Here is a 21,074-nt window from a genome sequence, read left to right as displayed (position 1 = left end):
AATGTCTTAGAGCAGGACCCATCACACAGTAGATGCTCAGGGAACACCAGGTACTGTGAACACCCTATGTCTTGAAGCTAAACAGCACCTGCTTTGGTTTTAAAAGATTGATCAGGCATTACAGATGAAGGGAAGGAAGGAGACAGATGCTCCTGTGAGAGGGTGGCATAAGCCAGTGAGTGCACAGGACCTCAGATCACGGCAGAAACCACTGTCCTGTTGTCACGTCATTCTAGGGAAACAGTGAGCTGACTAGAATCGGCTTGGACAAACCCAATTCTTGTATGACTTTCATTTAAGGAAGAGGTGTTGATGTGGGGAAATGTGAGTTCTTCTGAGTTTTGGAACTCATCGTGTAATAAGAAGAAAACCTTTTTTTTTTTTCCCTGAATTTGATAGTGGTGAGCTATTCTCTGCTTTAGTAAAATCATGAGGGTATCTCCTTGGTAGACTTCAGGGTCCCCATCATGGACATCTTGTGGTTCAGGCCCAGAGATGAAGGACATTTCTATAAAATGCTACCCCAGGGAATCCTAAAAAGTTGCTTTTGGGACTGAATTGTTGGGAAAATAATTCACTGGAATTAAAAAAAAAAAAATCTGTTTGCCTTGAGGTCTTCCACCCAGAAGCACCAGACCAAGTGTGAATCTTCCCCCTGACCTTATTTTCAGGAAGCGGGGCAGGAGCAGGGGAGCTAGTTTACTGGGTAGGATGCCCGCCTTGCCAGGTTTGAACCCTGGCACCACATGGAATTAGCATAATGGGAGAAAGAGGGGAATTCCAATGCTGTGCTTTCTGTCCCCACCCCATCTCTAGATGATTGAAAAGTTAGTCAGGAGCAATGAAATTTTGTAAATGTGAGCTCCATTCCTGAAAGAGGAAGGACAGGAAAAGGAAGGTGAGAAGGAGAGAGAAGGAAGTGATTGGGGGGTGGGAAAGCAGACTGTAATTAATCCTGGATGCTGGGTATTCAAAGCCCTAACTGTAACTGTTAAGTGATTTCCCTTGAGCTGACCACATAGCTCCTACATATTTTACTTTCTAAATTGGGACTAAGTGATAATAGTAGACCTAGCCATTTCTTCCTGGCTCAGAAGATTCAGGGCTTCCTCTCCAGCTGTGTGACACCATGTTCTAGACTAGCCCCTTGGGTATTTAGGGTGTTCCTGGTTCCAAGATGCAGGTAACAAACACTCACAAGGAGTCTAGGGTCAAAAGGAAGAAGCAGAACAACCTGACTTCTCACTTCACCATGATCAAGCAGCAAGGGAGCTTAAGTAAAAGCAAAACTGGCCTTTTTGACAGTACTCACAGGACACAAAGAGAAGAGAAAAGAGCTGGGAGATGACACCTGCCCCCTCACTGCAGACCATCTTGACAGCTAGATAAATACAGGAATGTGGGTGAGGTGAGTCTACACAGAGCCCCATGCAAAGTCTGGGTGCATAAGTTCTCCTTGGGAACTGTCAGGCCAAGTTGCATCAGGGGTGGGTCATGATTCCTTCAGTTTTGCTTTAGTTCTAGAGGCTGGAGATCCAAGGTCAAGGAAGTATCTGCTGAGGCTCTGCTTCCTCATAAATTTTAACATATGGGTGTTAGAGAGGATCACAAACATTCAGTCTCTAGCATCCACATGGTTCAGGAACTAGAGTCTTGCCTCGGGATACTAGACAAGAAAACAGTCAGTGACAAGTGAATCCTGGCAACACAGAGTTGGTGTCTTGGAGAAGACCATGTGCCCAAAGGATCCTGAATGACAAGGCCCTACATTTGAAAGTGTCTTTCCCTTCTCCTGGGCACCCACATTTGTCCCTTTTTTTTTTCTTCATTCACTCATTCATTTGAGAAACATGCACTTGGCTTTCTACATGTATTGAGAAAACCAGAGAGGGGTGCTGCCAGCATGGAGCTCAGTCTGGCAGACAATGGGTGTTCTTTAGCCACTGAGTGTCCTGACTGCAGGCCTGGCCTGACCTGTGCAGCAACAAGGTATCTGACAAAAAGCAGGCAAACATTAGTATTAGTGGGGGCCAGCAGTAGTGCAGTAGGTTAAGCGTACATGGTGAGAAGCACAAGGACTGGAATAAGGATCCCAGTTCAAGCCCCTGGCTCTCCACCTGCAGGGGAGTTGCTTCACTGTCTCCCCCTCCTCCATTTCTCTCTGTCTTATCTAACAACAATGACAGCAGTAACAACAACAATAATAACAACAATGGTAAACAAAGGCAACAAAAGGGAATTCTAATCAAGTAAGTCCAAAATAAAATAGTAAAATTAGTATTACTAATTTAGAGAGCAAGAGAGGAGAAGAACATTCCACTCTTTTCTACCCTGAACCTCAGCTACATATACCAGTGTGTATCAGTCAGGAAACTGGCTTACCTGCTATAACAAAGACCTCCAACAAGCAGGTGGAACAGTTTAGGAGAGACTCCTGAGGGTAGACTGTTCCGGCCAAGTGCAAGGTCTGAAGAATTACCAGCATGACTGGAACCCAAAAGTCAAAGGGGGAGAGTTACAAGAGAATAATCTAAAGAAGCATACAGGGGCAGCCAGGTAGAAGAGCTTCTGGCTATAGCAGAAATTTTGGCTTTGTCCCTAGCCCCACTAGGCAGTCACTGAAGGCTTTAATTAGCAAAGCCCAAACATGGCTTGTCTCTGAAGATGCTCATCATGAGTGCTGTGTAGAAAATAGGTAGGTAAGTAGGTAGGTAGGTAGGTAGGTAGGTAGGTAGGTAGGTAGGTAGGTAGGTAGCGAAAAGCTGAGAGCAGTTGGGGAAGTGGGTCAACTGGTAGAATATTAGACTTACATATCTGAGGCTGCCTGTTCTATTCCCAGGAAACACCACTGTGTCCCAGCACTACATATAGTAGTTTTTCTCTCTCTCTCTCTCTCTCTCTTTCTCTCTCTCTCTCTCTCTTTCTCGCTCTCCCTCCCTCCGTGTGTGTGTGTGTGTGTGTGTGTGTGTGTGTGTGTGTGTGTGTGATATGAAACTCTTTCATGTGTATAAATAAAATAAATCTTTAAAAAAAAAAACTGAGAGGCTACCATAAGCAACCGAAGATAGTTGCAGTCAAGGGTGGGTATTGGTACACCTATTTGAGCACACACATTACACTGCTCAAGGACCCGAGTTCAAGCTCCCAGTCCCCACCTACAGGGGGGAAGCTTCACAAGCAGTAGAGTAGTGCTTCAGGTGTCTCTCTTCCTCCCTCCCTCTCTTCCTCCCTCTCATCCATCCCCTTCCATCACAATTTCTCTTTGTATGTATCCAAAATAAATTTAAAAAATAAATCTCTTTTTTTATTGTTGTTGTAGTTATTATTGTTGTTGTTATTTATGCCATTGTTAGATAGGACAGAGAGAAATGGAGAGAGGAGGGGAAGGCAGAGAGGGAGAAAGATAGACAGCTGCAGACCTGCTTCACCGCCTGTGAAGTGACTACCCTGCAGGTGGGGAGCTGGGGGCTCGAACCTGGATCACTGAGCCAGTCCTTGCGCTTTGTGCCACCTGCGCTTAACCCACTGTGCTACCACCCAACTCCCAAAATAAATCTCTTTAAAGATAAAGACTAAAAGAGAGAGGTATAGGCTAAGGACAGAAAACATGTTCTGATCCTGCCCCTGTCCACCTGTACTGTAACCCCTGTACATTCAGCTACTGCATTGCCTCTCTGGACCACACACTCCCAGCACACTATCTAGGATCAGCTTGCTGAACCCTGCAGAAACCCTGCAGAAACCCTGCAGAAACCCTGGTTAGGTGGCAGATGGAGGCTTCCCATTACTACCAGCTTAACCAATGCAGATTGAACCGCACACCCTGAAGACCATGGCAACCCTGGATCCCTGCTCTGAGGCTCCTCAGGGGGGCCTTCTTCCAGTACATATAGAGAGTCTCCTCTCCCTTTCCCCCAGCATAGGGCTCAGTTTCCTCATTGGTAAAATTGTGATGGTTCTGTGGTCCAGGAGGTGGCGCAGTGATAAAGCTTTGGACTCTCAAGCATGAGGTCCTGAGTTTGATCCCTGGCAGCACATGCCAGAGTGATGTCTGGTTCTTTCTCTTTCCTCCTGTCTTTCTCATAAATAAATAAAATCTTTAAAAAAAATTGTGATGGTTCTATACATGTGATAATCAGACTTCATGGACTTTGTTAATTTTCCACATTTCTCCTTTAATCTAGAGGCTTTGAATTTTCTCTGAGTATGACTTTTGCTCTCTCATGGGAATTGGTATGAAATGCTCTCTTTACTGCTTTCTAGTAGCTCAATGGCTAGGAGGCTGGCTTCTCTTCTGCCAGAGAATGGTGAATGGCTCCTTGAAAAATGGATCATGAGCCTTCACACAACCAGACCCTACTCCTACAATGTCTCTGGCCTTGGGTCCCTGGACACAGTCCTGAATTACACAGTACCAAAATAAATCTACCCCTGCCCCCATTCTTTCCAGCTCTCTGTCTTCCATGCTGTCTCCTTCCTGCCACACTTCCCTGTGTGGTGCCGAGACCAGCTGGTTCCTCTGATGGCAAGTGGCTGAGGAGGAGAAGGAAGCTTTCCTGGACCAGACTAGAACCTCCATCAGTATTTTCAGGGTCTGAGCTGTGCTATGAAATGTAAACTACCTGGGTTTCCAGATGTTGCCCTTTTGGGACCAGGTCCAAGAGTTCTGCTCTGCAGTGAGAGGCATGATTAGAAGTCTTACACTTGCTTCCTCAGTGAGTGTTTTACTGTGCAGTCGGTTGTGTGCTGGAAGAATCCCTGACTTCCTTCTAGGCCAGGACTCCCCAGACATCATTCCTACCTTGTGGTGGAACAGAATGCTCTCTTCTTGTCAAATAAGTTTGAGTCTCTCCTTGCAGAACCACACTGAGTGTTACAACATCAGGGTCCCTACAGAAAAGGAATTTATGGGTATGTGTATCTTCCATTGTTTCCTAAACTTTTTTAAAAAATGAATATATTATTATTATTGTGAGAAAGTTTCACATGACAAAAAAAGAAAGGGAGAGAGAGAGGGAGGAGCCAGAACACCGTCGTTCTGGTACATGTAAATCCAGGGATCAAGCCAGGAAGCTCAGGCTTGCAAGTCCAGTGCTCTGTCGAGCTATCTTCCCCAGCCACCAAAGAAAAGTTTTAGCACCCTGTTAAGTTATATAACCCTTCTCTCAGCCATGCTTCTCTCACTGAGGCACCATGTGAGGAGAGACTTGCACAGGGTCATGCCTTGGGTCACAGTGGTTCTGGGATGAAAACTAGGGTTCTTGTTTTCTAGGGTTCTTGTTTTCTAGGCCAAGGATTTTTCCACTTGTGAGCCTCTCTCCTGTCCCCACAGAGAACCAGAGCCATGTTCCTACTTCCCAATAATCACTCCAACTCTAGCTTCCCTAAATCCAGGGTGCTCCAGACAGCAGAAGGCAGAGGGTAGGGCCACTGTCTTCTGCTTTTGTTGCTGCCACTACTGGGCAGCTCAGCGTGTGACTGGGTATGAAGCAGCAGATTTCAGGGGGCAGATGTCTCTTTCCTGCTCCTCAGGAGTTAGAGTGGGCTCAGTTTCACTCTTTTTGCCTCCAAGAGTGTAGAGAAGGGTAGCCCTGGACACCTCTAAGCAATCTTGATGGTGCCCAGCTCCATGCCCTACACCATCCTGTGCTGAGCCTCCTCCTCTTGCTCATTTGAGAGCACCATGTTTCTTGATAGGATCCTGACTGGTAGGCATATACCTGTCCTTTCTACAGATGTGAAAGCTGAAGTTGAGAGAGGAAACCTCAGCTCTCATGGCTGTGGACCAGTGGCAAACCCAGGCAGTCTATCCCAGCATGTGTGCTTTTAACCTGTCAGATGAAAACGCAAGTCATTGTTCTCCTTCTCAACTTTCCCACCAGGAAAAACCAGGGATCACAGCCTGGGACCAAGCGTTGAGCTGCTGTGTGTGGATAACTACTCAAAGTATTGTCATCCGGGGCATGCCAGGACCTTGTAGTCTCTGAGCTGAACAGGGAAAGAAGGAGGCCTAATCTCTTCAGAGAGACTGTTTCCTCCAGGGGAGAAGTAAAGGTGAGGACACACTGACCCACTCACCTCATCTCACCAGTCATTCCAGTACAAGGAGAGAGTAGCCAGTGAAGGTTCAGTCTCTTCTCACTGACTTTCTGGCACTGGAGGGGCAGAACTTAGGTAGCCTCCTCCCCACCCCCCACCCCAAGCTACACAGCAGGGAGAGAGACTGGAGCTTATGGCAGGGGAGAGGCCATCTTCAACCATAGATCTTTCAGACTTCAACTCTGTGACAGAACAGCAAACGTTTACAGAAAAACTGAGTTCCCTCCACCTATGTGACCTCAGGCAAGTCCCTAGCTTCATGCCTGGAAAGATCTCAGTGTTACACTCACTCTTCTCAGGTACTAGGTGGCTTCTAAGAGCACCCTACTGCATCCCCAGTTCAGTTCTATAAATGCTAACAGGATCTATAAATTCTCCCAGCAGAACTTAATTGCTAAGTCGAGGTGACTGCCAGGCACAGAGTTCTTCCATTGTATCCAAAAGAGAAGAAGCTACAGAGTGTCAAAGGCAGTTGAGTTGAAGTTTGGCAGTTTGAGTTGAAGGTTGGCATCTCTCAAGACGGGCGTTGACAGCCAGCAGACTGTTAGTGGGAGAGGTAGGAGTAGTAGGAGGCCATAGGCCACAAAGTTTGGGGCTAGGGCCTTGGGTGGGCCTGTATAGCCCCAAGAAAGCTCCAGTGTGGGCTGGCACACACAGGCCACTGAGCCATGGAAATAAAACCACCAAATCAGGCAGAAAAACAGCCAAGTATTCCAGTGGCTACATCTGTGTCAAGGGTAATGATGTTGTGTGGGGCTGCAGGGGAAGACAAAGGGCCACGTGAGCTGTCAGTTTGTGTCTGATCCCTGGCTGGTGGGAAGAGGGAAAGTGGATCTCAGTGTTGTTTGCCTGGTGAGAGTGAGATGGCAGAACCTAGGGAGCAGGCTCAGGGTGGGGACGGGAATCCAGGGAAGCCAGCGGTTACTGTCACTAACATTTTGCACATATTCCCTTGACTGGACCACACACCCAACTAGGAGCACATTGGGTAGGTGTCCCCATCTTCCCAAACTGAAAGGACACTTCCACTGCTGTCGCTATTCCATGTGGGAAGCAGCCACCCGTGGGTTCTGCCCTGACCTGCCCAGTGCTCTCAGGGCTTTCGCCTCTAGAAGCAGCCTTCACAGAAACAGGCCTCTCTGCCAACTGTGAGGCCTGCACCCCTGGCCAAGACAGGGTCACACATCAGACCAGGCCTATTGTTTCCTTCCCTAAGCCTTGGCCATACAAGAGTCTATAGTGTTTGAACCAAGTTTCGGATCAGCTTTGTTAATAGCTAGTTGTGTGATCCTTTGCACACTCCCTCTTAGCCAACTGACTGTATAACCAAGACCCAAGGAACCACAATAGGGAGATGGCAGAAATTTTTATTTCATAGTTTTGGAGGCAAGCGAGCCAGTATCATGGTTCTAGCCCATTTGTTTTCTAGTGAGACCTCTCTTCTAGGCTTATAGATGGCCGCCTCTTCACTGTGTGCTCTCTAGTTTCCTAGGCACTTATTTCTGGAAAGGGAGAGAAAGAGAGAGCAAATGAACTCTCTGACTTCTCTTTTTCTAAGAACACTAATCCTGTGGGATCAAGGCCTCACTCTTAAAAGTTCATCTAAGCTTAATTACTTCCTTACTCCAACTACAGTCACAGTGAAGGAGAGATGATGCAGTTAGGAATTCAGCATGTGGATTTTGGGTAGACAGAGATTAATAATACTCTAAGATCTAGCCTTTATGATCTGCCACCTGATGTGGCTCTTGGTGATGAACTTACCTAGTATGGCCTTGGAGGTGGCGCATGAGGTCCTGAGTTCAATCCTTAGCATCATATATGCCAAAGTTATACTCTGGCTCCCTCTCCCTCACTGCCTCTTCTCTTCCTCTCTCTCTTACGAAGACTCACACTTTTATTTCTCTTGAGTGTAAAACCCAGGGTCATATGGCAAGTCTTTGTCTGACTTTCTTTTTTTTTTTTAAATAATTTATTTCTTTAATTGGGGAATTAATATTTTACATTCAACAGTAAATACAATAGTTTGTACATACATAACATTCCCCAGATTCCCATTTAACAATACAACCCCCACTATGTCATTCATCATCGTTCATGGACCTGTATTCTCTCCACCCACCCACCCACCCCAGAGTCTTTTACTTTGGTGTAATACTCCAATTCCATTTCAGGTTCGACTTGTATTTTCTTTTCTAATCTTGTTTTTCAACTTTGGCCTGAGAGTGAGATCATCCCATATACATCCTTCTGTTTCTGACTTATTTCACTCAACATGATTTTTTCAAGGTCCATCCAAGATCGGCTGAAAACGGTGAAGTCACCATTTTTTACAGCTGAGTAGTATTCCATTGTGTATATATACCACAACTTGCTCAGCCACTCATCTGTTGTTGGACACCTGGGTTGCTTCCAGGTTTTGGCTATTACAAATTGTGCTGCCAAGAACATATGTGTACACAGATCTTTTTGGATGGATGTGTTGGGGTCCTTAGGATATATCCCCAGGAGGGGAATTGCAGGGTCATAGGGTAAGTCCATTTCTAGCCTTCTGAGAGTTCTCCAGACTGTTCTCCACAGAGGTTGGACCAATTGACATTCCCACCAGCAGTGCAGGAGGGTTCCTTTGACCCCACACCCTCTCCAACATTTGCTGCTGTTCCCTTTTCTGATGTATGACATTATCACAGGAGTGAAGTGATATCTCATTGTTGTCTTGATTTGCATTTCTCTGACAATCAGAGACTTGGAGCATTTTTTCATGTGTTTCTCGGCCTTTTGGATTTCTTCTGTGGTGAATATTCTGTCCAAGTCCTCCCCCCATTTTTGGATGGGGTTATTTGTTGTCTTGTTGTTGAGTCTGGCAAGCTCTTTATATATGTTGGTTATTAAACTCTTATCTGATGTATGGCATGTAAAGATCTTCTCCCATTCTGTGAGGGGTCTCTTGGTTTGGGTAGTGGTTTCTTTTGCTGTGAAGCTTTTTAATTTGATGTAGTCCCATAGGTTTATACTTGCCTTAGTCTTCCTTGTAATTGGATTCGTTTCATTGAAAATGTCTTTAAAATTTATGCAGAAAAAAGTTCTGCCAATATTTTCCTCTAAGTATCTGATAGTTTCTGGTCTAACATCCAAGTCCTTGATCCACTTGGAATTTACTTTTGTATTTGGTGAAATACAGTGATTCAGTTTCATTCTTCTGCATGTTTCAACCCATTGTTTCCAACACCATTTGTTGAAGAGACTCTGCTTTCCCCATGTAATACTCTGGGCCCCTTTGTCAAAGATTAGATGTCCATAGGTGTGGGGCCTCATTTCTGGGCTCTCAATTCTATTCCACTGGTCAGTGTGTCTGTTCATGTTCCAGTACCAAGCAGTTTTGATGACAATGGCCCTATAATACAGTTTGAGATCTGGGAGTGTGATGCCTCCGGTTCTGTTCTTTTTTCTCAAGATTGTTTTGGCAATTCTAGGTCTTTTCTGGTTCCAGATAAATATTTGTAGCATTTTTTCTATTCTCCTAAAAAATGTGCTTGGGATCTTGATGGGGATAGCATTAAATTTGTAGATGGCTCTGGGTAATATATTCATTTTGATGATGTTAATTCTTCCAACCCATGAACATGGAATATCTTTCCACTTCTTTGTGTCTTTTTTAATTTCTTTGAGTAGTGACTCATAATTTTCAGTATATAAGTCTTTTACTTCTTTGGTTAGGTTTACTCCTAGATATTTTATTGTTTTTGTTGCTATAGAAAAAGGAACTGATTTCTGGACTTCAATTTCTTCTAACTTAGTGTTTGCATAGAGGAATGCCACTGACTTTTGAATGTTAATTTTATAGCCTGACACATTACTGTATTGCCTGATGATTTCCAAAAGCTTCTTGCTGGATTCCTTAGGTTTTTCCATGTATAATAACATGTCATCTGCAAATAGAGAGTTTGACTTCTTCTCTTCCAATCTGTATGCCTTTAATTCCTTGCTCCTGCCTGATTGCTATGGCAAGAACTTCCAACACTATGTTGAATAGTAATGGTGATAGTGGGCAGCCCTGTCTAGTACCTGATCTGAGGGGAAATGCTTCCAGTTTTTCACCATTGAGTATGATGTTGGCTGTAGGTTTGCTATATATAGACTCTACTATCTTCAGGAATTTTCCATCTATTCCCATTTTTTGTAGTGTTTTGATCATAAAGGGATGTTGTATTTTGTCAAAGGCTTTCTCTGCATCTATTGATATGACCATGTTGTTTTTGGTCTTGCTTTTGTTGATGTGGTGGATCACATTGATTGATTTACGTATATTAAACCAACCTTGCATACCTGGGATAAACCCCACTTGGTCATGATGAACAATCTTTTTGATATACTGCTGTATCCGGTTGGCTAGAATTTTGTTCAATATTTTCGCATCTATGTTCATCAGAGATATTGGTCTGTAGTTTTCTTTTTTGGTTGTGTCCCTGTCTGCTTTTGGTATCAGGGTGATGTTGGCTTCATAGAAGCTGGCAGGGAGTATTCCAGTGTCTTCAATCTTCTGGAAGACTTTTAAAAGTAGAGGTATTAGTTCTTCTTTGAAAGTTTTATAGAATTCATTTGTAAAACCATCTGGTCTAGGACTTTTATTTTTGGGGAGATTTTTGATAACTGTTTCAATTTCATTAGCTGTGATGGGCCTGTTCATGTTATCCACTTCCTCTTGACTTAGTTTTGGAAGTTGGTAGGTATCTAGGAAATCATTCATTTCTTCCAGGTTCTCTAGCTTGGTGGCATATAGTTGTTCATAGAAGCCTCGCATGATATGTTGAATTTCTGCAGTGTCTGTTGTGATTTCTCCTCTTTCATTTACTATCCGATTTATTTGGGTCTTCTCCCTTTTTTGTTATGTGAGTCTGGCTAAAGGTTTGTCGATTTTGTTTACTCTTTCGAAGAACCAACATTTACTTTCATTGATCTTTTGTATGGTTTTCCTATTCTCAATGTTATTTATTTCTGCCCTAACTTTAGTGATTTCTGTCCTTCTGGTTGCTTTAGGATTCCTTTGTTGTTCTTCTTCTAGGTCTTTAAGATGTACAATCAGGCTGTTTATTTGTGCCTTTTCTTGTTTCCTAATGTGTGCTTGTATAACTAGGAACTTCCCTCTTAGGACTGCTTTAGCTGTGTCCCAAATATTTTGATAGCTTGTGTCTTCATTTTCATTGAACTCTCGAAACATTTTGATTTCTTCCTTGATTTCCTCTTTGACCCAGAAGTTGTTAAGAAGTGTACTGTTGAGCTTCCACATTTTGGCACTGTTACTAATCTTTTGTTGATTGTTAAGTGTTAGTTTAATTCCACTATGGTCTGAGAAGATGCTTGGGATGATTTCAGTGCTCTTGAATAGGCTGATGCTGTCTTTGTGGCCTAACATATGGTCTATCCTTGAGAATGATCCATGTGGATTTGAGTAAAATGTGTATTCCAGTTTCTTGGGATGAATGACTTTGAAAATTATCTCTTCATTTAGCTCCCTTATGTCTTTACTGATTTTCTTCCTGGATGATCTGTCAAGTTGAGATAGTGGGGTGTTAAAGTCCCCCACTATGATTGTGTTACTGTTAATATATTGCTGTAGCTCTTTCAGTAGAAGTTTGATGTATTTAGATGGCTTCTCATTGGGTGCATAGATATTAATAATTGTTAAGTCCTCTTGATTGACTGATCCTCTGAGCATTAAGTAGTGTCCATTCCTATCTTTTTTAATCTTATCTATTTTAAAGTCTATCATGTCAGATATGAGAATAGCTGTTCCTGCCCTTTTTTGTGGGCCATTGGCTTGTATGATAGATTTCCATCCTTTCACTTTAAGTCTGTGTTTGTCTTGTTGAGTTAGGTGAGTTTCCTATAGACAACATATTGTTGGGTTGTGTTTTCTGATCCATCTTCCTACTCTGTGTCTTTTAATAGGTGAATTCAGGCCATTCACATTTATTGATATCAAAGATTGAAGATAGTTTAACGCCATTCTTGTAGAGTTTTAGAGTGTTTTGATATATGTCCTAGTTGTGGTGGTCTGGTTGTTTATAGGAGACCTTTCAGAACTTCTTTCAGGGAAGGCTTGGTGATGGTTGCTTCCTTCAAAAGCAAACAAACAAAAAGTTGGACTGGATGCAGTCTAGATTCTTACAAACTTTGTCCCTCCCAGATTCTCTGCCTGGCTCTGGATTCTCACTGTCACTTCTCTCCATAACAGTGGGGTGCTGTATTGTGTCCACTCTTAAACTGACCCCAGTTGCAGACCATCATTTGTTTATCTATTCATCTGTTGATGGGCATTTCAGTTATTTCCATTATGGAGCTAAGTGACATCTGGTTCTAGTGATGCTGGAACATGAATAAGCAAGCTTTCATTTCTTTTGTTAAATGCCTGGGAGTGGAATTACTAGGTCATATAATAAGGTTATGTTAACTTTTTTTTTTTTTGCCTCCAGGGTTATCACTGGGGCTCTCAATGCCTGCACTGCGAATCTACTGCTCCTAGAGGCTATTTTTTCCCCTTTTGTTGTCATTATTGTTTTTGTTATTGCTGTCATTATTGGATAGGACAGAGAGAAATGGAGAGAGGAGGGGAAAACAGAGAGGGGAGAGAAAGATAGACACCTGCAGACCTGCTTCACCACCTGTGAAGTGACTCCCCCTCCAGGGGCTTGAACTGGGATCCTTGAGTTTGGTCATTGCGCTTCTCACCATGTGTGCTTAACCTGCCGCGCTAATGCCCGGTTCCCATGTTAACTTTTTAAGAAACTTCCAAATCACATTCCAAAGTGGCTGTTCTATTTAAAACTCCATCAGCAGTATGTCAGTATAGGTGTGTCTATTGTCCTATGTGTTCATCAGCATTTAGACTTGTCAGTCCTTTTCATTTTTTAGAAATTCCAGTTTGTACATACTGGTATTCCATTAGCACCTTTTCACGTGCTCTTGAAAAGAAAAAAAAAAATTATCTTTACCTGGGTTTCACTATTTCAGATAAGGACAGAGAGAAGGAGAGATGCCACAGCACTAGAGCTTCCCCCAGTATTATAGCCCTTCTATGAGGTGTCAGGAGGCATGTGCCCTTATTGAATAAGCTATCTTCTGGCACCATGTGAACTATTTTTATCAGCAGGTAAAGAGGTGGTATGGTATTACAGGGTGAACTTGTGGATCCTATGATCATATTGCCCTGCGTCCAAACTCCATAGTTTACAAGTAAGTATGTCCTTTACCTCTGTTGTCTGAGCTTGGCCCTTCAGGTTTACAAAATGAGGGTGATGAATGATTAACTCCTTTGGGCTGTTGGGAAGATTAAATGAGATGGTTGCAAAGCACATGAAGATGGCACACAAAAGCTGAGCCCTGTTAGGATTTCAGTACTAAGACTGCTGGGCTGGTGTAGTGGCTCTGCCTGTGGACTCTGAGACAGGATTTCATTGCTGGGAGCCAGGCAGTGGCACAGCAGGTTAAGTGCACATAGCGCAAAGCTCACAGACCAGCATCAGGATTTCATTGCTAAGGCCCATCAGCATCCAGGCTTCAGCCCATGCAAGACCAGGCCACACAAAACAGACTTCAGGACCAAGCAGTGGTGTACCCAGTTGAGTGCACACATTACCATGCATAAGGACCCAGGCTCAAGACCCTGCTCCCTACCTTCATGGGGGAAGCTTACAAGCTGTGAAGCAGAACTGTAGGTGTCTCTCTTTCCCCCTCTTTTATCTCCCTCTCCCTTACCAATTTGTCTGTCCTCTCAAATAAAATATATAGAAAGGAAAAAAAAAAAAGGAAAAATGGCTCCTGGGAACAGTGTATTTGTAGTACTGGCACCAAGATCCCAATGATAGCCCTGGTAGCAATTTAAAAATTAATTAATCAATTTAAAAAGATAAAACAGACCTCATCTCCTTCCTTATTTTTGTTGAAAACAACACCTTCCTCCCAGTGACTCAAGCTGAAATCCTTGGGCCCTGCCTTCCCCTTCCATCTCACTCCCTGCTCCAGAATGAAGTCCTGGCTCCCTCTGCCCAGGGCACAGGCCCTGCCCAGCCTCTGTTAGCCTCCCCTGTGCTCTGGGAATAGCTCCTTACCAAGATGACCGCCTCCTGCCTCCTGTCATTCCCATTTCCCACTCTGGGTGCTGCAGTTTCCACTGCCCATGGCTTCCTTTCTGAACGAGAAGGCCTGAACTCCTGGGTTGGGTGTTTGGAGACCACTTTGTCAGGCCAAGGCTCCAATGTCACTAGCTGATTCTGTGGTTATAAATAACAGGCTCTATTCTTAGCCCACCAGCAGCGCCTTCTCTCCCCTACCTTCCAGAGCTTCCATCAGGGACGTTGGCTGTCCTTACTGGAGACAGGCCATTCCTTGGCCTTTGGCAGGACCCATTCCTCTGATATGTGATCAGAAAATTCAATTATGAAGCCAATTACTGATTTCCTGAGCTTTAGAAGGGGGACATGAAAGTTTGATTAAGTTTGAATTCCTGCTTGGCTGATTGTCAGCCATGGGCAAATAGACTTGTGGGAGATTTTGCTTGTTGATTTCAGGTTTTTGCTTTGTGGCTGCACTCACTGGTTTTGTGTTGTCGTTCTTTTTACTTTGTTTTTTCAACTGCATTCCCCCCCCCATACACACACACACACACACACACACACACACACACACACACACACACTTGCTGAATGGCCATTGCCCTTTTGTGATGCATGAGATGTGAATCCCCCAAAGACCCGTTGCCAAGGCAATGTGCTCTGGAATTGAACTCAACTAAATAAAGTCCTTCAGCTTTGAAGGGACCAGTTTGCTTCCCATGCAGAGGCCAACTAGAGTGGCCCTCAACAAGGATGCTTGCATGAACAGGGACACAAAAGTGGCTCATGGATCACACTGGCGTAGTTGCAGTTTTGTGTTTGGGCTCTTGACTGCTTCCGGCCAAGGGAAAGCACAGCTGCTGAGATAAGGAGCAACAGGTCAGAGACAGGAGTCCCTAAGGTGTCCCTGCCCAAATGCTCATCTCCTCCAGAACCAACCTGAAGGACTGGCAGTGGCAGCCTCTGGGGCCCTGACAGCAAGGCCCTTCTGCAGGTGGGAGTTGGAAAGCAACCCTTCGTCTCCAGCCAAAGTGCCTTGGGAAATGGAGCAGAGCTTTAATAGGAGTTGGCTAGGGCTTCTGATCAGAGTCTGGGTTAGTTTTTGGGTCTTATGTTCCTTCCCTAGGAATAAAGTGAGAGGGTCTCAGTTCTTTGAAAGCAATAATCCTGGACTCTTCCTATCAGGGGCTAATTATCCAAGATTGACTCAAGTGTCTAAAAATCCCCAATTAGAGATAGAGTCCTCTGGGTTTTATGTGGTTTCAGAAATTCTGGTTCAAGTACTGACACGCCCTAGAAACATGCACCTGCCAGTGGAGATTAACCCTTAGTGAAGTAAGTGAGCAGCACCTTGAGAGCAGGACATGGGATTCCTTGTACCCAAAGTCAGGTCAAATAAATTTCACCTACCCAGCCCACTCACACCAGAAAAGCATCTGCACTCCTAATAGTTCCTTAGAGCTCTACACCTCCAAGGAAGAACAACATTCCTTTGGTCCACACAGCAGCCTCACAAGCTGACCTGCCCTGACTGCTTGTTGCAGATGAAGCAGTGAGACTCTGAGAGATCAGGTGCCTTGTCTAGCATCACACTGCTGGCAAGTGCAGCTTAGTGACTTAGACACAAGTCCAAGCCCAACCCAAGACTGCTGCCTCTCTATACCTCAGCTGTACCAGGGCCACCAGCTCAGTGAACCCACTTTGTCTAATTGGTGTGTGTGTGTGTGTGTGTGTGTGTGTGTATTTACAAGGTGAGATGTTTTTGTAAGGTTTGAACATGAGCTTTTTTTTACCTTCTTTTTTAATGAAACTGTTATAGCTTCCTGGTGGAATTGTAATTAAGAAATCCTGGCTTAGTCAGCTCAGCAGAATTGACAAATAACCAGGCAGTGGTGGATGGAGTACTTTTCCCCCTCCTTTGAAATTTAGGTTTTGCCAAATTCAGGGGGAGGGAGTTGTGAAGCTGGGGAAATCTGTGCAGCTGGACTAAAGCAGGGAGGGTGAATTCCCTTTTTATGTATAGCCAGCCAATTAAAAAAATAGTTTTCTTTGTGTAGGATTTTTTTTTTATTATACGCAAACATGAGATGATAAGATACAAAGTAAAGCAGGAACTCAGTGTAGAGTCTAGTCTTTAACAGAAAGAGGTATATGTCCTCAGAAGGGGAAAGAGTTCTTGAATGAGGAGCCTGGGTAGATCCCACCATCACCACCACCCCACCCCTAGCCCCTTGCTTTTCTGTGTGACAGTGATAACAACAGAGCAGTGATAGCTACTCTACACAGGCCAGGTTCTGTGCCAGACACTCTTCTCTTTAGTATTACCCTAATCACAGTTCTTCATTTTTTTAAAAAAATATTTATTTTCCCTTTTTGTTTTTTATTGTTGTTGCAGTTATTATTGATGTTGTTGTTGGATAGGACAGAGAGAAATGGAGAGAGGAGGGGGAGAGAAAGATAGACTCCTGCAAACCTGCTTCATTGCCTGTGAAGCGACCCCCCCCCCCCCCCCCCGCGCAGGTGGGAAGGATCTTTAGGCTGGTCCTTGTGCTTTGCGCCCTGTGTGCTTAACCCGCTGCGCTACACCCTGACGCCCACTGTTCTTCATTTTAATAGTGATATATTTGTTTTGATAGGAATCAAAAAAATAACAGCTCATCTAGCTCACAATTTGAACTTTAAGAAATAAGAGAACTGGGGGTTGGGCGGTGGCGCAGTGGTTTAAGTGCATGTGGTGCAAAGTGCAAGGACCAGTGTAAGGATCCCGGTTCGAGCCCCGGCTCCCCACCTGCAGGGGAGTCGCTTCACAGGCGGTGAAGCAGGTCTGCAGGTGTCTGTCTTTCTCTCCCCCTCTCTGTCTTCCCCTCCTCTCTCCATTTCTCTTTGTCCCATCCAACAACGAATGACGTCAACAATGGCAATAATAATAACCACAACGAGGCTTCAACAACAAGGGCAACAAAAGGTGGAAAAATGGCCTCCAGGAGCGGTGGATTCATGGTGCAGGCACCGAGTCCAGCAATAACCCTGGAGGGAAAAAAAAAATAAGAGAACCAAATAAGAGAAACATTTATGCAGGGGCACAGGACAGACAGAGCAGAAATATGAAAGCAGGTGAACTTTTTATTTTATTTTATTTTATTTTTACTATGGGGGTTAATGATTTACAGTGAACAGTAAATACAATTGTTGGTGCATGTGTAAAATTTCTCAGTTTTCTGAAAAACACTCTAACCCCCCACCTAGGTCATCCTCCACCATTGTGCACCAGGACCTGAAAGTCCCTACCCTGTTGTGCTTCCCCAGAGTCCTTTATTCTGGTGCAATACATCAAGCCCAGTCCAAGTTCTGCTTTGTGTTTCCCCTTCTGTTCTTATTTTCAATTTCTTCTTTTTTTTTTCCTATTAGTATAGAGCTTTATTCTTTAGAAACACTTTAATGATAATGACTAAAATTATTCTTATTAAATGAAAAGAATTACTATGCAGCAATTAAATGACACTCAGATGTAACATTTAGAGGTAACAGTTTCATTAAAAAAAAAGAACTTTTTTTTTTATTGTCACCAAGTTTATCACTGGGGCTGGGTGCCTACATGACAAACCCACTGCTTCTGGTGGCCATTTTTATTTTCCCCTTCCTTCCTTCCTTCCCTCTTTCCTTCCTTCCATCCCTCCTTCCTTCCTTCCTTCCTACCTTTCTCCCTTTCTGCTGCCCTCTTTCTTCCTTTCTGTCTGTCTGTCTTTCTTTCTTTCTTTCTTCCTTTCTTTCTTTCTTTCTTTCTTCCTTTCTTGCATATTGATAGAAAATGGGGAGAGAGGGAAGGAGAACGAGAGAGATGTGCAGCACTGCTTCATCACTCATGAAGCATCCTCTGTGCATCTGGAAACTAGGGCCTTGTCCCAGGTACCTATGTGTGGTAACATGTACATTCTACCACATGCTCTACCACCTGACCCCAAGAAACAAATTCTTAAATAATTCTAATTTAAGAAACTGGGAAAGAGTAATGTCTGGGAATGCTTGCCTGAGTAATTTGATTGTTACAGAATAAGGAAACTGAGGTTCAGAAAGATTGAGTAGTGTGGTCACACAGCTGACAGATGACAGAACAAGGGCCAAGACCTAGGCCTGCCTGACTCCAGAGGCAGGGCTTCAGGTCTACCTACATTTAACCTCCTGAGCATTCCATCCTCTGCTCTCCAGGTGCAGTCCCCAGTGCTGGCTTCCAGTCAGCATTGCTGGCACTGTCTACCTGAGAAAAAAGACTGTTCAGGTTCCCCACTAAAGAGTTAATGGAGGCAAATTCCATTCTGGGGAGGTAGGCCTCTGGGCTGACCTCCTCCAATCAACTGCATCTATTTCTCTCAAATAAAAGCCTTTTCAGAAAGGACCTGGCGTGATGCTGCATGTGACTGGCAGAGAGGCTCCTTGCCAAGGATTGCTGTGCAGCCCGCCCCTGTCCCCAGCTCCACCCACCCCTAGTACCCTTCTCTCCTCCCTTTCCTTTCTTCCTTGTCTCTCCCAGACTTTTCTTGTTTTCTGTCTTTTTCTTGTCTCTGGATCACTTTTTCCAAGAAAGCTGTCCACTCAGTTATATCAAATAACTCCCTGAATGATTTCCAAAAGCTTCCTCCTGATAACTGAAGCCTCAGAGTTAGAAACACATTTATATTTGTGTGGGACCAAGATTTTAGGGCATTATTAAATTTGCATGGGGAGCTAGCAGAGTAATCTCCTGCATACAATGTAGACAGTAAGGAAGCAGCCTCTTAGCAAGATGGAAATGGTCACACAAGCAGCTTTGCCAGGGTTATCACTCCTCTGGGAGAAATCAGCCCAGTTTATCCCAGCTTAGGGGGAGCAGCAGTGCCCCAACAATCAGAAGAAACCTTGTGGAAACCATTTTCTTCCCTGTGTTTTTTATAGTTGACTGGCTTCCTAACCAAGGATTCTAAGTCTACTGCCCCAGAAATAAAAGACAAATTTTTATTTTATTTATTCTTTCTTTATTGGGGGATTAATGTTTTACAGTTGACAGTAAATACAATAGTTTGTATTTACTTGTATGTATTTGCGTAACATTTCTTAGTTTTCCACATAACAATACAACCCCCACTAGGTCCTCTGTCATCCTTTTCCAGGACCTGAACTCTTCACCCACCCACCCACCTATCCCAGAGTCTTTTACTTTGGTGCAATACACCAACTCAAGTACAGGTTCAAGGCAGATTTTTAAAAAAATTTCTTTATTGGAGGATTAATGTTTTATATTCAACAGAAATACAATAGTTTGTACATGTATAACATTTCTCAGTTTTCTACATAATAATACAACCCCCCCCAGGTCCTCTGTCATCTTTTTTTGTACACTCTCCCCTACCCACCCCAGAGTCTTTTACTTTGGTGGAATACACCAACTCCAGCTCAGGTTCTACTTGTGTTTTCTCTTCTGATCTTGTTTTTCAACTTCTGTCAAGGCAGATTTTTAAAAGACCTCTTCTTGTATTTGTGTGCACACAGACACATGGCTATTTGGATGAGTGGTATTGATAGGTACTGAGTGCAGTTTCATGTGTTTTACTTTGTGCATTCTCTAAGGAGAGAGACTTCTGTTCTTACCACATCTCAAATGGACCTCCTGTAATCCCAGAAAGGCTGCACTTAAGACCTATTGGGTCCTAGACCTGTAAGTTGCTATCCGAGGCCTCCTCCGAGAACAGTAATTTAAAAAGAGAAACTAACAAGAAAAGTAGAGTAGTGGACATTCAGTACAGAATTTAAATCAACTGGTGCAAAAAGGTGGGTAACTACGTGAAGTCAAGGTTTTAGCCACCTACCTTCTTGCCATCATTCCCTGGATAATGGGTAACACGGTACCAGTGGATATTTGCAATCCTTGTTTCCCATAAATGCAGTGAGAGATCCTATCATTGCATCACTATAAAACCTAGACCTCATGAAGCCCACCACATACCTAAGCTGTTCTGTACCTAGGAACCATCATAGCACATGTAATCCACTATTGGCTGAAAGGTTATGCAAAGCATGGCTGTATGAACTACTTACTATGTGCTAGGAACTATCCTCAGAGATTTATTTTCAAGCTATTAGTCACCCTGAGAAGTTGGGGCTGTTTAGCAAGTTAGAATGCTAAGACATGGGGAGATGATATAGACAGTGGCAGAGCCAGAACCAAAATTTCTTCCAAATGCCTTCCTGAATAAAACACTTGCCGAGCCAAGTGCAGCGGGATAATCACGCATGGCGCAAAGTGCACAGACTGGCATCAGGATCCCGGTTTGAGCCCCCAGCTCCCCCACCTGTAGGAGGTTCAATTCACAGACAGTGAAGCAGGTCTGCAGGTGTCTACCTTTTTCTCCCCCTCTCTGTCTTCTTCTCGTCTCTCCATTTCTCTCTGTCCTCTCCAACAACAGCAATAACAACAACAACTATAAATAACAATAGTAACAAAAGGGAATAAATAAATAAATATCAAAAAAAAAAACTTGCCTTTCTAGACTCCATTTTTCTCATCTTCCTGTTTGGTTTATCTCAGCAAAACTAGAAGGCTATTTGTCTTGTATATGTGGAACTGGGAACACTATTTACCTGCTCCAGGCCATTTTTTCATTCAGATAGGGAGGCAAAGAGTGTGAGAGGAAAAGATACCACAGAACCAGAGTCTTCTCCATTGCTATAACACCTCCCACATGGTGTCGAAGCTTGAACCATTGCAATGCAGACACCCTATCCAGTCAATATCTATCTGACCCCACCACCTCCCAAAAGACTTTCTTTTCTTTTCTTTTCTTTTCTTTTCTTTTCTTTTCTTTTCTTTTCTCTTCTCTTCTCTTCTCTTCT

General features: G+C 43.8%; 1 protein-coding gene and 1 long non-coding RNA gene across 3 annotated transcripts in view; one reads left to right on the top strand and one right to left on the bottom strand.

Moving 5' to 3' along the window:
- Positions 1-21,074, top strand: part of GNAO1 (G protein subunit alpha o1) — a 194,493-nt gene that overhangs the window by 113,154 nt on the left and 60,265 nt on the right. The window lies entirely within an intron of this gene.
- On the bottom strand, positions 2,385-14,342 carry LOC132536772 (uncharacterized). Its single transcript, XR_009548294.1, has 3 exons — positions 14,208-14,342; positions 4,802-4,890; positions 2,385-2,487 (listed from the first exon to the last, which is right to left on the bottom strand). It is a non-coding gene; the product is annotated as an uncharacterized LOC132536772 (long non-coding RNA).

The sequence above is a fragment of the Erinaceus europaeus genome, chromosome 2 (assembly GCF_950295315.1).
Source record: "Erinaceus europaeus chromosome 2, mEriEur2.1, whole genome shotgun sequence".
Lineage (NCBI taxonomy): Eukaryota > Metazoa > Chordata > Mammalia > Eulipotyphla > Erinaceidae > Erinaceus > Erinaceus europaeus.
The sequence above is the reverse complement of the archived record's forward strand: the minus strand, read 5'-3'. Positions and strand labels throughout refer to the sequence as shown.